Here is a 15401-nt window from a genome sequence, read left to right on the forward strand (position 1 = left end):
AGGTCTGTTGGAGATTGCTTGAGGTCCACTCCAGACCCTGTTTGCCTGGGTATCAGCAGCAGAGGTTGCAGAAGATAGAATATTGCTGAACAGCGAGTGTACCTGTCTGATTCTTCCTTTGGAAGTTTCCTCTCAGGGGTGTACTCCACCCTGTGAGGTGTGGGGTGTCAGACTGCCCCTAGTGGGGGATGTGTCCCAGTGAGGATACTCAGGGGTCAGTGACCCACTTGAGCAGGCAGTCTGTCCATTCTCAGATCTCAACCTCCGTGTTGGGAGATCCACTGCTCTCTTCAAAGCTGTCAGACAGAGTTGTTCACATCTGCTCAGGCCTCTGCTGCTTCCCCTGTTGTTTTTTTAGCTGAGCCCTGCCCCCAGAGTTGGAGTCTACAGAGAGGGGCAGGTTTCCTTGAGCTGCTGTGAGCTCCACCCAGTTCGAGCTTCCCAGCAGCTTTGTTTAACTACTTAAGCCTCAGCAATGGCAAGAGCCCCTCCCCCAGCCTCGCTGCTGACTCGCGGTTAGATCCCCGCAGACTGCTGTGTTAACAATGAGGGAGGCTCCGTGGGCGTGGGACCCTCCTGTCCAGGTGAGGGATATATTCTTCTAGTGTGCCCGTTTGCTTAGAGCGCGGTATTGGGGTGGGAGTTACCCAATTTTCCAGTTGTTGTGTGTCTCAGTTCCCCTGGCTAGGAAAAGGGATACCCTTCCCCTTGTGCTTCCCAGGTGAGGCGATGTCTCGCCCTGCTTCAGCTCTCGCTGGTCAGGCTGCAGCAACTGACCAGCACTGATTGTCTGGCACTCCGTAGTGAGATGACCCCAATACCTCAGTTGAAAATGCAGAAATCACTGGTCTTCTGTGTCGCTCGTGCTGGGAGTTGGAGACTGGAGATGTTCCTATTCGGCCATCTTGCTCCGCCCACCCTCTGTCCAATGGATGTTATACTTTAAAGTAGTAGCTTGCTTGTAAGACACTATTTTCAAGATTGTGGTTTTATCACATTTTACAAAATTATTCTGGACTTATCTTGCAGAATTACCTTTACAGCTGATTTACAAGGCACATGAAATCATATCCTATTACCAAAAATTACTCTAATACATTTTCCCAGTATTGACACTTACCTTTCTGCATACTTAAATCTTTCCCTGATATGATATTAAAAATAATAACATCAAATGCTGCATTTTAACACAAAATTCCAAAATGTTGCAATCAAGTGTATAGTTTCTGGAGAAACAATATAATTTCAAAAGTTATTTATATTTTAAAAAAACAGTAGCCCAGGCAGAGTGGCTCATGCCTGTAATCTCAGCACTTTGGGATGCCAAGGTGGGCAGATCACTTGAGGTCAGGGGTTCAAGACCAGCCTGACCAACATGATAAAACCTCATTTCTGCTAACAACAACAAAAAAATAGCTGGCAGTTGTAGTGCATGCCTGTAGTCCCAGCTACTCAGGATGCTGAGGTAGGAGAGTCACCTGAACCAGGGAGGTGGAGGTTGCAGTGAGCCAAGATGGTGCCACTGCATTCCAGCCTGGGTGACAGAGCAAGACGCTGTGTCAAAAAATAAAAAAACAAAATAAACTAAATCAATGCTCACTTGGCCAAATAGTCTCTTAGAGGATCACTGAACACCTTGAAATTGACATCTCTATAGACATACAATTAACAACTTTGTTCTTGTGACAGAGCATAGTGTTCAATTTTTCAAACTTTAGTGGATTTAAGAAAATATTATTAATAGTGGTATTTTTAAGGGATGGTGATTAATCAACACTTGTATTTATGACTATGAACCAATAATATGCTGTTTGAGAATAATAGTCTTCATGGTAACAAAATTGCTGTATTTATGTCTAAAAATAATGCATGGCACAAGCCAAGTGGTGGTCAAAACCAACTAAATTTATAAATATTTATATATGATACACACACATACACACACATATACATACATATATGTATATAAATAAACATATATGTATGTAGATGTACACGTGTGTGTATACAGATGTACACACGTATATATGTATAGACAGAGAGAGACAAAGACAGAAAGACTTTTTATCATAATTGACTACATAGAAATGCTGTTTGTTATTTTGACTAATATCTAATGAATAGAAGTAACATCCACCAGGTTTGTAACAGATGCAAAAATTCTATTAATGATCTTTTTCATAGGAACCATAAGTAACAAAAGCAATACAAAAACCAACATTATAATTGTTTGCCCAAATTCAGACTTGTTGAACTTATGCTTGTACCAATTCTTAATTACAATAGGAAACTCTAGTGGAAGGGAAAGAGTAAGAGAATGAAGTAATTTGAGATTCAACTGGACATTTCAGTTTCATTCAAGTCTTTCTGTAGCTGCTAATAAAGGTGCTATAGTTCTTTTTTTGTTAAAAAGAAAAAAACAGTATATAGTTAGGGGGAAGGAGCTGTGGGCCAGAGAAGACTAGGAGATAATGGTATGTTCATTCTCATCCCCCTGAAAGTGAGAGTAGTCATACCAGAGCCTGAAGCATGTTAGAATAAATTTAGCAACATGTATTAGGCACTGTGTCAGGACCGGTAGTAACTGTTTCCACTGATTCTGTCTTAAGACAGGAACCAAAAAACATTACTATGACATAGTAAAAGGTATCTGAAAGTATGTATGCCAAAAACATAATTAAGGGAAATGAAAGTCATTACTAACAAAAGCAAGTTGGAAAGCTGACAGAGAAAAGCGGGCAGGGAGGCTTTTGTTTGGAAGCAAAATAAGTAATGCCCATTTTAAGGAAGAAGAAAAAATAGGCATGCAGGCTTTTGGCTTGAAATTAAATGAAAGTAAAGGATTGTAAATCAATAATGCAATAAAAGGGGCAGAAAGCTAATGGTTCTTTTGTTTCAAATTGTAAATGGCATTTTTTGTATTCCACTATAAACCTTAAGTGATGGCTTTGTTAATTACAGAGCAGAAAGCCTGGCATTTCACTTTCATGATTACACAAACCTCTACGTTACTAAGACTTGACTTTATTTACTCTGCGTCTAGGTGCATTTAGGTGTGAACTAAAAGCTATAACTAGTTTGTCATTGGGAGAACGTGTTTCTCAAGACAGGATTTTCAGCATAGATGATTGGAGTCCAGCTGAATAGAGGGGAAGACCCTACGAGACAAAATTAGTAAATGAAAATATTAGCAAGAGGGAGTAAAAGAATCAAATAGTTTAAGATATTTTGCTATGCATAAAAGTCAAATCCTTTAGTCATTACCTTTTGTGTTTGTAGGTAAAGGAACTATTATGCCTACTCTGAAAATTTATCTGTAAGTTCAAGGTGGCATGTGGTGTTTGGAAAACTTCCTATAACTTCCGATAAAGGCTAAGAGCTGACCCAAAACTATGTTAAATAATACAACATGTTGTGCTAAAGCAGGCAATCCTAAAGTGAAGCCTTGGGATTTTTGTGAACTCATAATAAGAAATTGATGGTGAGTTTCTTAATTGGTTGATATTGTTTTGTAAATTTTTTGTATATATATATGTGTGTATATGTGTGTACACACACATATGCTGTCATATGCCACATAATGACATTTTGGTCAATGACAGACTGCATATACAATGATAGTGCCATAAAATTATAATACCATGATTTTACTGTACCTTTTCTGTGTTTAGATACATTTAGATACACAAATATTTACCATGGTGTTACAATTGCCTACCATATTCAGCACAGTAACATGCTGTATGGGTTGGTAGACTCGAAATAATAGGCTATACCATATACTCTATGTGTGTAGAAGGCTATACTATGTAAATATGTGTAAGTACACTGTCTGATGTTTGCACGATGACAAAATTGCCTAACTCCCAATTTCTCAGAACATATCGCTGTCAGTAAGTGACCCATGACTGTTTGTGTATGAACATTTTCATTTTACATTCTCTCCACACATCTTTCCCTGGCCCCTTTTCCTTTTTCCTCCCTCTCTTTCCACTCCCTAGACCTCTTCACCTGCATAAGATTCTCCTGGGAATCTGCATGTTCATTATCCTTCCTTATATTGAAAAAAAGCATCTAATCAGGTTTCAATTCGCTAGCTCTCTGAATTCATGGAGTGTTATTTTACTCTATTATGCATTATAAGAACTCTATATGAGGTTCAGTTTCAAAGGATACTTTCTAAATGCTATTTGTTATAATGATGTTTAGGAACAGGGCTTTGGTGATGACCTGTTGTATCTATTTTACATACTTAAGAAAGGTCAAACACTTACCCTCCTGTATGTCATTCATCATTAATGTAGCTCTATTATCTTTCTTGGTATCTTCTACTTTTCATATTAAATAGCCCTCATTCTCTGAAACTCTTCATTTAGGAAATTACTTTACTGTAATCACATTTCTTACCTTTCTCAAGATCTTTCTTATTCTTGCTTTGTCATCTTAGAAATTAGATGAGAAAAATTAAATGTGATGTATGAAATAAGGGCATCCACTTACCAACATATATTTTCTAAATTTTCTTTTTATTCCTGTGTGTGTAGGTCCACAATGAAGTCTGCAGTACCATAAATGCATTCAAACTTTGACATTTTTAAGATGATTTTTTTTTTAAATAAAGCATGTTGTATTGGAAGTTACCAGGGCATTAAAAGAATTTTTTAATGCAGGCAAATGCCAGAGCTCTTACCAAAGAATACTCAAGGTGCCTTTTATATCATGGATGTGTATCTTTTAGTATTTTAGTATTTTTTCAGAGTCAGCATTCTAGAATTAGATTGTAGGCTTAGGAAAGGGAAACTATTTAAATTTTATTTTAAAGATGAAGAAACCAAACCATTCTGCTAGTAAAGAACAATGTTGGAAAGTCAAATTGTTAGACCTATACTGTTTCCATTACATCATATTGATGTTGTAGTATTGCCATGATAAATTGGTACAGCCATTTATAACTTATTCTAAAGGATTATCACTTCAGGCACCATCCATGTTAGCCAATGGTCATCCACAGGTAGCCACTACACAATGCAGCAGTTTCATTACACCCACTCCTTTATCATGGTCTGTGTGTAAACACCCCAAATAATTTTACAAACTGCCTTATTCTACTAGAAACCAGCATGTCTTACCTGTGTCAGGGTATATTCCAATGTTTGGGGCTCTACTCAACTTTAATTATAAGGGAACTCTCTAATTCCAGATATGTGACTCTATAACAATTTTCTGCATGAAATTTTATTTAAATGTGACCAAGAGAAATAGAAAACTTTAACTGTCTTTTAATTAGCTATAGTACCTTTAAAAAACATGAACTTGAAAAGATCTTGAGGACTGGGTAATATAATAAATGAGCACATATATTAATAAATTTTACATTAATTCTTTGTTTTCTCTGATTTATATTTCTATTAATTAATCAATATATTATGTAAGTTATGCAAGTGAAATGCAGAAAAACTAGAAAATGTAGGTATGAAACCCTCCATGCCAAGATAGGCATTAGGTTAACATTCTAGGATGTATGCCTCCAGAATTTCTTGCTTTGGCATTCAGATATGTTTATCTTCTATTCATTTCTTATGTCAGTAAAGAATAACATCATAAATTCAGTAGATGAAGCCAAAAACCTGAATCATCTTTGAGTCTCTTCTTTTTTTTTTTTTTTCACTGCTTGCTTCCATGCTATCAGAAAACACAGATCTATGACAGAGGCCAAAATAGTCATTTTATCTCCACTACTACTCTCTGGTTCTGGACATCTTCCCTGTGGTAGGTGGTAGGTACCTATAGTAACCAATTAACTAGTCTTACTATGCCTACTGCTGAATCTTGCCTTTCATTCTCCACAAAGTAGAGAGGACAATATTTTGAAATTCAAGAGCAGATCATGTCATCTCCTGCCTAAAATGCTGCAATAGGTTTCAATTGCACTTAGAAGTGAAACACCTTGACTAATGGAATTTACTTTCTGCCTTCAGTCTCCAATCTCTCCAACCTCTTTCCCTACCTCTTTCCCAAAAACGTCTGGGTACCATTGACTATCCTTTTATTCTTAGAATAATGAAAATACTTCCTAACTACAGGTCTTTTACTTGCTCTACTTTTGGGGTAACATTTCTGCCACACATTTACCCACCTGCCTCATTCTTGTCACTCTGATCTCATTTCAAATGCAGCTCCCTCAAAGAGACCTTCCTTGATAAATCTATATGGCCAGATCCTTTGTCCTTCCCTCAACCCCCTTCCCTGTCTCACTAACTCAAGAATTCTCTCCTGCTTGTTCTGGCTTTCTCCTGAGCACTCAGCACCGTCTGAAATTATTTTGTTTGCTTTATTACACTGTAGAGGTTAAAACACAGACTCTAGAGCCCAACTACCTGTATTCTAATCCCAATTACACTAGATTTGTGACTTGGGAAAATATTCAACAATTTTGCACTTCAGTTTCCTCATCTGTAAAGTGATATTAACGATAGCACTGAAGTCCTAAGTTGTTATAATGATTAACTAAGTTAATACTTGTTATGTAAGTGAATCTGTGTTTAGCACATAGTAAATGCAATGTAACTATCCAACAGAAATAAAAAAGATGCTAAGAGAATTCACTATCACTAGACCAGGCTCACAAAATATCCTCAAGGGAGTTCTAAACATGGGAATGAAGGAACAATATCTGTCACCACAAAAAATAACTTAAGTACACAGTCAACAGACCATATAAAACAACTATGCAACAGAAACTACAAAGCAACTAGCTAACAATTTCACAACAGAATGAAAAACTCACAGATATATATTAACTGTGAATGTAAATGGCCTAAATGTCCCTACTTAAAAGGTACAGGGTGGTAAGTTGAATTAAAAAATCAAGATCCATTTGTCTGCTGTCTTTAAGATACCCATCTCACATGCAGTGACAACCAAAGACTCAGAGTAAAGCGTTATAGAAAGATTTACCATGCAAACAGAAAACAAAAAAGAGGAAGGGCCACTATTCTTCAATAACTAAAAAATAACAAACTTTAAACAAAAAACAGTAAAAAAGGATGAAGAATGGTATTATATAATGATACATGTTTTAATTCAGGAAGAAGACTTAACTATCCCAAACATATACACACCCCAAATTACAACACCAAGATTCATAAAACAAGTATTTCTAGTTCTACAAAAAGATTTAGACAGGGACATAATTAGAGAGGAGAAGTCTGCACCCCACAGAGAATATTAGACAAATAATCAAAAATAACAGCAAAATCCTGGACTTACATTCAACACATAACAAATTGGACATAATAGACATCTACAGAATACTCCACCCAATAAGCAGAGAATATACATTCTTATGTGCACCTAGAACATACTCTTAAGATTGGTCACATGCATGGCTGCAAAGCAAGTCTCAATAAATTCAAAATAATTGAATCATCCCAACCATACTCTCAGACCACAATGGAACAAAAATATAAATCAATACATAGAAGATATCTCAAAACCACACAATTACATGGAAATTTAAAAATGTGTTTCTGAATGACTCTTGGATAAAATTAAATTAAGGCAGATGTCAAAAAATTTTTTGAAATAAGTGAAAAAGGAGACATAGCATATCAAAATACTTGGGATGCAAAAATGTAGTATTGAGAGGAAAGTTTAAAGCTCTCAACACCTAAAACAAGAAGTTAGAAATAACTCAAATTAACTGTCTAATATTACCCATAGAAGAACTAGAAAATAATAACAAACTAACCCCAAAGCTAGCAGAAGAAAAGAAATAACTAAAATCAGAGCAGAAGTGAATAGTATTGAGACATGAAAATCAATACAATAAGTTAATGAAACCAAAAATTTGTTTGGAAAGTATAAACAAGATTGATAGATGACTAGCTAGATTGACAAAAAAGAGAAAAAATCCAAATATCCAAATAAGCACAATCAGAAATGACAGTTGTGACATTCCAACTGATCCCACAGAAATACAAAAGATCCTCAGAGACTATTATGAACACTTCTATGCAAACAAACTAAATATCTACATAAAATGGATAAATTCCTGGAAATGCACAACCTCACAAGATTAAATCAGGAAGAAATTGAAACCCTGAGCACACTAATATTGAACTTTAAAATGGAATCAGTCATAAAAAACCTAGCAATTAAAAAAAGCCCTGGACCAGATGGATTCACAGCTGAATTCTATAAGATATACAGAGAAAAGCTCATACCAATTCTACTGAAAATATTGAAAAAAAAATCCAGGAGGAGACAAAGACACAAGGAAACAAGAAAACTACAGGCTTATATTTCTGATGAACACAGATGCAAAAATCAACAAGCTCCTAGCAAACTGAAATCAGTAGCAAATTAAAAATGTTAATTCACCACAATCAAGTAGGCTTCATTGCTGGAATGCAAGGTTGGTTCAACAAACACAAATCAGTAACTGTGATTCACCACATATACAGAATTAAGAGCAAAAACCATATAATCATCTCAATAGATATAGAAAATGCTTTTGATAAAATCAAAAATTCCTTCATGATTAAAAATCCACAATAAATTAGGCATAGAAGGACTATAACTCAAAATAATGACTCCCATCTCTGACAAAACCGTAGTTAACATACTGAACAGTCAAAAGCAGAAAACATTGCCCTTAAGAATAGGTACAAGAGAATAATGTTTATTCTCACCATTCCCGTTCAACAGGGTACTGGAAATCCATGCAAGAACAATCAGACAAGAGAAAGAAAGAAAAGGCATCCAAATAGGAAAAGATAAAGTCAAATACTCTCTCTTTACTTACAATATGATTTTGTTATGATTTTGTATCTGAAAAACCCTAATAATTTTGCCAAAAGGCTCCTAGACCTGAAAAACAACTTCAGTAAGTTGAGTATACAAAATCAATGCTCCAAAATCAGTAGCATTTACATGCATCAATAATGTTCAAACCATGCCAAATAAAGAAGGCAACCCCATTTATGATAGCCAAAAATAAAATAAAATAACTAGAAATACATCAAACTTTCACATGACATGCAAGGACAGAGTTAAGTAGTTGTGAAAGAGATTATATGTCCTCAAGTCAAAAATATTTACTTTCTTGTCCACTACATTAAAAACTGGCGAATCACAATCTATATCATAATTTTAAGAGATGAATGAAACTGGATTTTATGAATTATTATATATAAATATTTAGTTAATATAGTTTTTTTATGTTGGAGATACGTTGCTTATATTTTTAATTTGAAAACAGAACAGAGATTAATATGCCAGCAGATAATTATTTGTGCTCTTGTAAGATTGTTGCTTCCATCTAAATTCCCAGCAGTTTAGAAGCAGAAGAATATAAACTCTTTTAAAGTCATAGGTACATAGTGCCAAATAGTCCTCAAAACACATCATTTCCCTTTACATTCCCATTGTCACTTTTGTGTGTATAATTTTAACACCAAAAATGCACATCAATCGTCTTTTTTAAAAAAATTTTCCAACATAAAGTTGAGTATATTTTATATTTTATTCTGCTCAAAATTATTTGTCAACAAATTGCCTGTTTGTGATTTTGATGATTCTCCACAGGTTAAAGATCATAGCATAATTTAACTCTTCTCTCAACTTTATTTAATCTTTAGTCAAATCTATTCTAGTGTCTTTAATGTCATGATTAGAAAATATTTTCTCCATTCAAGATTGTATAAATATTCATCTGTATATTATTCTAACAAATGCAGAATAGCTCCAGATTAATTTATCCCCAGTTGACTACTCCAATGTCAATTTGTTAAATTATTCAAAACTTTCCTCCTTAATATTATATCAAATAATACTTATTTATATAGTGTATGTTCAAAGAACTGTCTTGGAATTTTCTCTCATCCTCATTGATATAGTTCTAATAACATCTATTTTAAAACCCTGTAGCAAAGTGGAAGCATTTCAAATGTCCTTCAACAGGTAAATAGACAATTTAAGTGTGGTATAATCTATACATGAAATATTATTCAGCCAGGATAAATGTTAATATGCATGTTACAAAATGGAGGAAACTTGAAGATATTATGCTAAGTGAAATTCGACATAAAAAGCTATGCGTTCTATGATTCTATTTATATAAAATATTTTAAAAGCCTGTGAATCTAATGATAAAAAAAGCAGATTAACAGTTGCCAGGGATAGGTGAGGAGAGAATCAGAGAGTGATTGCTTGATGGGCATGGGGTGTTATTTTACGATAAAAAGTGTCTGAAGACTAGATATAACTAGTAGTTGCAGAACATTATGAATGTATTATATACCACTGACTCATAAATTTTGAAATGGTTAATTTGTTGTTGTATTAATTGAATTAATTTATGTTGTATTATTTTTTCAATTAATCAATTGAAAACACCTGTAGTACAATTATAACCATATGTTATAGCCCATATATAGTTGGGCAAGTTCATCGTTTATTGTCTGCCTTTGAAAAGTAACTGAATTAAAACTGTTTTATTAAATCCTGAGTAAAGTGGTAACAAAATGTTCCCTACAATATTGTCTTCATTGTGATGTTCTTTTCTGTCTCTCAAAATGTTTTTTAATTTCTTCATATAGGTTTTGCATATTTATTTATATATGTATTATGAGATACTCTTTTGATTTGGATATTTTGAATTATTTTTTTCTTTTATCTTTATTTTTTAACATTTTTAATTTTATGAGTACATAGTAGGTGTATATATTTCTGGGGTACATGAGATATTTTGATACAGATATATGATGCATAATAATCACAACAGGGTAAAGGGAATAGCTGTCACCCCAAGCATTTACCATTTCTTTCTGTTAAAAAAATTCTGTTATACCCTTTTAGTTATTTTTAAATATATAATAAATTGTTGTTTACTGTAATCACCTTATCACGCTAAAATACTAGCTCTTATTAATTTTCTCTGACTATGCTTTTGTACCCATTAACCACTCTCACTCCCCAGTGACCCACCACGACTTCCTTTCCCAGTCTCTGCTAATCATCATTCTACTTTCTTATCTCCATGAGTTCAATTGTTTGAATTTTTAGCTCTCACAAATTAGAGCATGCAAATTTTGTCTTTTAACTCCCACAAATGAGAGCATGCAAATTGTGTCTTTCTGTGCCTGGCTGATTTCACTTAACATAATGTTCTCCAGTTCCATCCATATAATTGCGAATGACAGGAACTTACTCTTTTTATGACTAAATAGTACTCCATTGTGTATATGTGCCACATTTTCTTTATTCATTCATCTGTTGATGGACACTTAGGTTGCTTCCAAATCTTAACTACTGTGAATAGTGTTCCAGTAAACATGGGAGTGCAGATATCTCTTTGATATACTGATTTCCTTTGTTTTGTGTATATACCTAGCAGTGGATGGCTGAATCATATGGTAATAATATTTTTAGTTTTTTGAGGATACTCATACGGTTCTCCATAGTAGCTGTACAAATTTACGCTACCATCAATAGTGTATGAGGGTTCACATTTCTCTACATCTTTGTCAGTATTCATTGTTGTCTGTGTTTTAGATAAAAGCCATTTTAACAGGGGTAAGATGATATCTCAATGTAGTTTTGATTTGCATTTCTCTGATAATCAATGATGTTGAACATCTTTGCTTATACGTTTGTCATTCATATATCTTCTTTACAGAAATGTATATTTAGATATTTTGCCCATTTTTAAAATCAGATTGTTAGATCTTTTAATTTCCTATTGAGTTGTTTGAGCTCCTTGTACATTCTGCTTCTTAATCTGTTGTCAGGTGGTAGTGGTATGGTCAGGCTCTGTATCACCACCCAAATCTCATCTTGAATTGTAATCCAAATTTTAGTCACCATGTGTTGGGAGAGGGACTTCGTGGGAGGTAATTAGATCTTGGGGGCAGTTCTCCCATGCTCTTCTCATGATAGTGAATGAGTTCTTACACGATATGATGGATTTGTAAGAGGCTTATTCCCCATTTGCTCTGCACTTCTCTCTCCTGCCACTATGTGAAGAAGGATGTGTTTGCTTTCCCTCCCATCATGATTGTAAGTTTCCTGAGGCCTCCCCACACATGCAGAAAGGTGAGTTAATTAAACCTCTTCTTTCTATAAATTACCCAGTCTTGGGCAGCTCTTTATAGCAGTGTGAGAATGGACTAATACAGTAAATTGGTACCAGAAGTAGGCTGCTGCTATAAAGATACCTGAATGTGTGGAAGCGACTTTGGAACTAGGTAACAGTAAGAGAACACTTTGGTGGGCTCAGAAGAAGACAGAAAAATGTGGGAAGGTTTGGAATTTCCTATGGACTTAGGGGGCACAGAAGACAGAAAGATGTGAGAAAGTTTGGAACTTCCTAGAGACTTGTTGAATGGCTCTGACTAAAATGCTGACAGTGTTATGAATAATGTAGTCTGGGTTGAGGTGGTCTCAGATGGAGATGAGTAACTTTTTGGGAACTGGAGCAAAGATGACTCTTGCTATGCTTTAGCAAAGAGACTGGCAGCATTTTGTCCCTGCCCTAGAGATCTATGGAACTTGAAAGAGATAATTTAGGGTACCCGGTGGAAGAAATTTCTAAGCAGCAAAGCATTCAACAGGAAGCAGAGCAAAAAAAGTTTTGGAAAATTTGCAACCTGATAATATGATTAAAAAACCAAAAACTCATTTTCTGGGGAAAATTCAAGCCAGCTGCAGAAATTTGCATAAGTAATGAAGAGCCAAATGTTAATCACTGAGACAATGGGGAAAATTTTCCCAGGGCACGTCAGAGACCTTCACAGTAGCCCCTCCCATCATAGGCTCAGAGGCTTAGGAGGGAAAAATGGCTTCATGGGCTGGACCCAGGCCTCTTGTGTTCTGTGCAGACCTAGGACATGGTGCCCTGCATCGCAGCTGCTTCAGTTCCAGCCATGGCTAAAATGGGCCAAGATACAGCTTGGGCCATTGCTTCACAGGGTGCAAACCCCAAGCCTTGGCAGCTTCCATGTGGTGTTGGTCCCATGGGTGCACAGAAGACAAGAATTGAAGTTTTGGAACTTCTGTCTAGATTTCAGAGGAAGTATAGAAACATGTGGATGTCCAGGCAGAAGTTTGCTGCAGGAACAAGGTCCTCATGGAGAAACCCTGCTAAGGCAGTGAAGAAAGGAAAGGTGAGTTCAGAGTCCCCACTAAGGTACAGCATAATGAATCTGTAAGAAGAGAGCTACTGTTCTCCAGATCCTAGAATGGTAGATCCACTGACAGCTTCCACTGAGTGCCTAGAAAAGACAGGTACTTAATGCCAGTGCATGAAAACAGCTGGGAGGGGGGGATGTACCCTGCAAAGCCACAGGAGTGGAGCTGTCCAAGGCCATGGGACCCCACTTCTCCCATCAGTGTGACCTGGATGTGAGTCAAAGGAGGTCAGTTTGGAGCTTTAAGATTGAATGACCACCTTACTAGATTTTAGACCAGTATGTGGACTGTAGCCCCTTTATTTTCTCCAATTTCTCCAATTTGAAATGGGTGCATTGATCGACTACCTGTACCCTCATTATATCTTGAAATTAACTAATTTGTTTTTGATTTTACAGGCTCATGGGCAGAAGGAATTTGTCTTGTCTCAGATGAGACTATGGACTTGGAATTTCGGGTTAATACTGAAATGAGTTAAGACATTGAGGAATTGTTGGGAAGGCATAATTGTGTTTTGAAATGTGAGAAAGATGAGGTTTGGGAGGGACCAGGGGCAGAGTGATATGGTCTGGCTCTGCATCCCCACCCAAATCTCATCTTGAATTGTAATCTGAATTGCAATCCCCATGTGTTAGGGAAGGGACCTTGTGGGTGGTGATTCGATCATAGGGGCAGTTCCCCCATGCTGTTCTTATAACAGTGAGTTCTCACAAGATCTGATGGTTTTATAAGGGGCTTCCCTGCCTTCGCTCTGCACTCCTATCTTCTGCCACCATATGAAAAAGAATGTGTTTGCTTCCCCTTCCACCATGATTGTAAGTTTCCTGAGACCTCCCCAGACATGTGAAACTGCAAGTCAATTAAACCTTTTTCCTTTATCAGTTACCCAGTCTCAGGCAGTTCTTTATAGCAGCATGAGGACAGACTAACATAGATAGTTTGCAAATGCTTTCTCTCATTCTGTGGGTTTCTTCTTCACTTTGATTATTGTATCCTTTGCTGTGTGGAATTTTTTTAACTTGATATGATACTATTTGTTCATTTTTGCTCTGGTTGGGGATATAATGCTTCGGGGATATTACTGAAGAAATCTTTGCCCACATCAATGTCCTAGAGAGTTTTCTCAGGGTTTTACTTGAGTAGTTTCATAGTTTGAGATCTGAGATTTAAGTCTTATTCCATGTTGATTTGATTTTTGTATATGTCAAGAGGTAGAAGTCTAGTTTTGTTCTACTGCATATAGATATCAGTATGTCTAGCACCATTCATTGAAGAGACTGTTCTTTCCCCAGTGTATGTTCTTGGCATCTTTGTCAAAAACGAGTTCACGGTAGATTTATGGATTTACCTCTGTGTTCTATATTCTGTTCAATTGGTCTATGTACCTGCTTTTATGCTGGTAACATACTGCTGTGGTTACAATAGCTTTGTAATATAATTTCAAGTATGGTGATGTAATTCCTCCAGTTTTGTTCCTTTTGCTTAGGATGATGTTTGCTATTATGGGTCTTTTGTGAGTCTGTATACAGTTAGGATTCTTTTTTACTATTTCTCTGAAGAATTTCATTCGTGTTTGGGTAGAGATTGCATTGAATCTGGAAATTTGTTGGGTACTATGCACATTTTAACAATATTTATTCTTCCAAACCAAGAACGTGGAGTATCTTACCACTTTTGGTGTTCTTTTCAATTTCTTGCATAAATGTTTTATAGTTTCCATTGTAGAGATTTTCCATTTATTTGCATCAGTTTATTTTTCAGCATTTGATTTTATTTGTAGCTATTATAAATGAGAATAATTTCTTGATATCTTTTTCAGATTGTTATCTGTTGACAAAGTTTTACTCACTTTGTATGTTGATTTGGTATCCTGTATCTTTACTGAATTATTTATCAGTTCTAATAGTGTTTTTCATGAAATCTTTTGGTTTTCCATATGTTATCAATTGACACCTGTGTTATTATATAATTACCTCCTTTATCTTTTTTATAATTTTTAACCTTGAAATCTATTTTGTTAAATATAGCTCCTCCTGCTCTTTTGGGGCTTCCATTTGCATAAGATATTTTTATTTCTTTCTTTATTTTCTGTCTGCCTGTGTCTTTACAGGTGAAGTATGTTTTCGGTAGGAAACAGATTATAGATTCTTGGTTTTGTACCTTTAGATGATTATCTATTGCGTGTTGTCTTTTTTTTTTTTTTTTTTTTT

The sequence above is a fragment of the Rhinopithecus bieti genome, unplaced genomic scaffold (genome assembly GCF_001698545.2).
Source record: "Rhinopithecus bieti isolate Rb0 unplaced genomic scaffold, ASM169854v2 scaffold_388, whole genome shotgun sequence".
Classification (NCBI taxonomy): domain Eukaryota; kingdom Metazoa; phylum Chordata; class Mammalia; order Primates; family Cercopithecidae; genus Rhinopithecus; species Rhinopithecus bieti.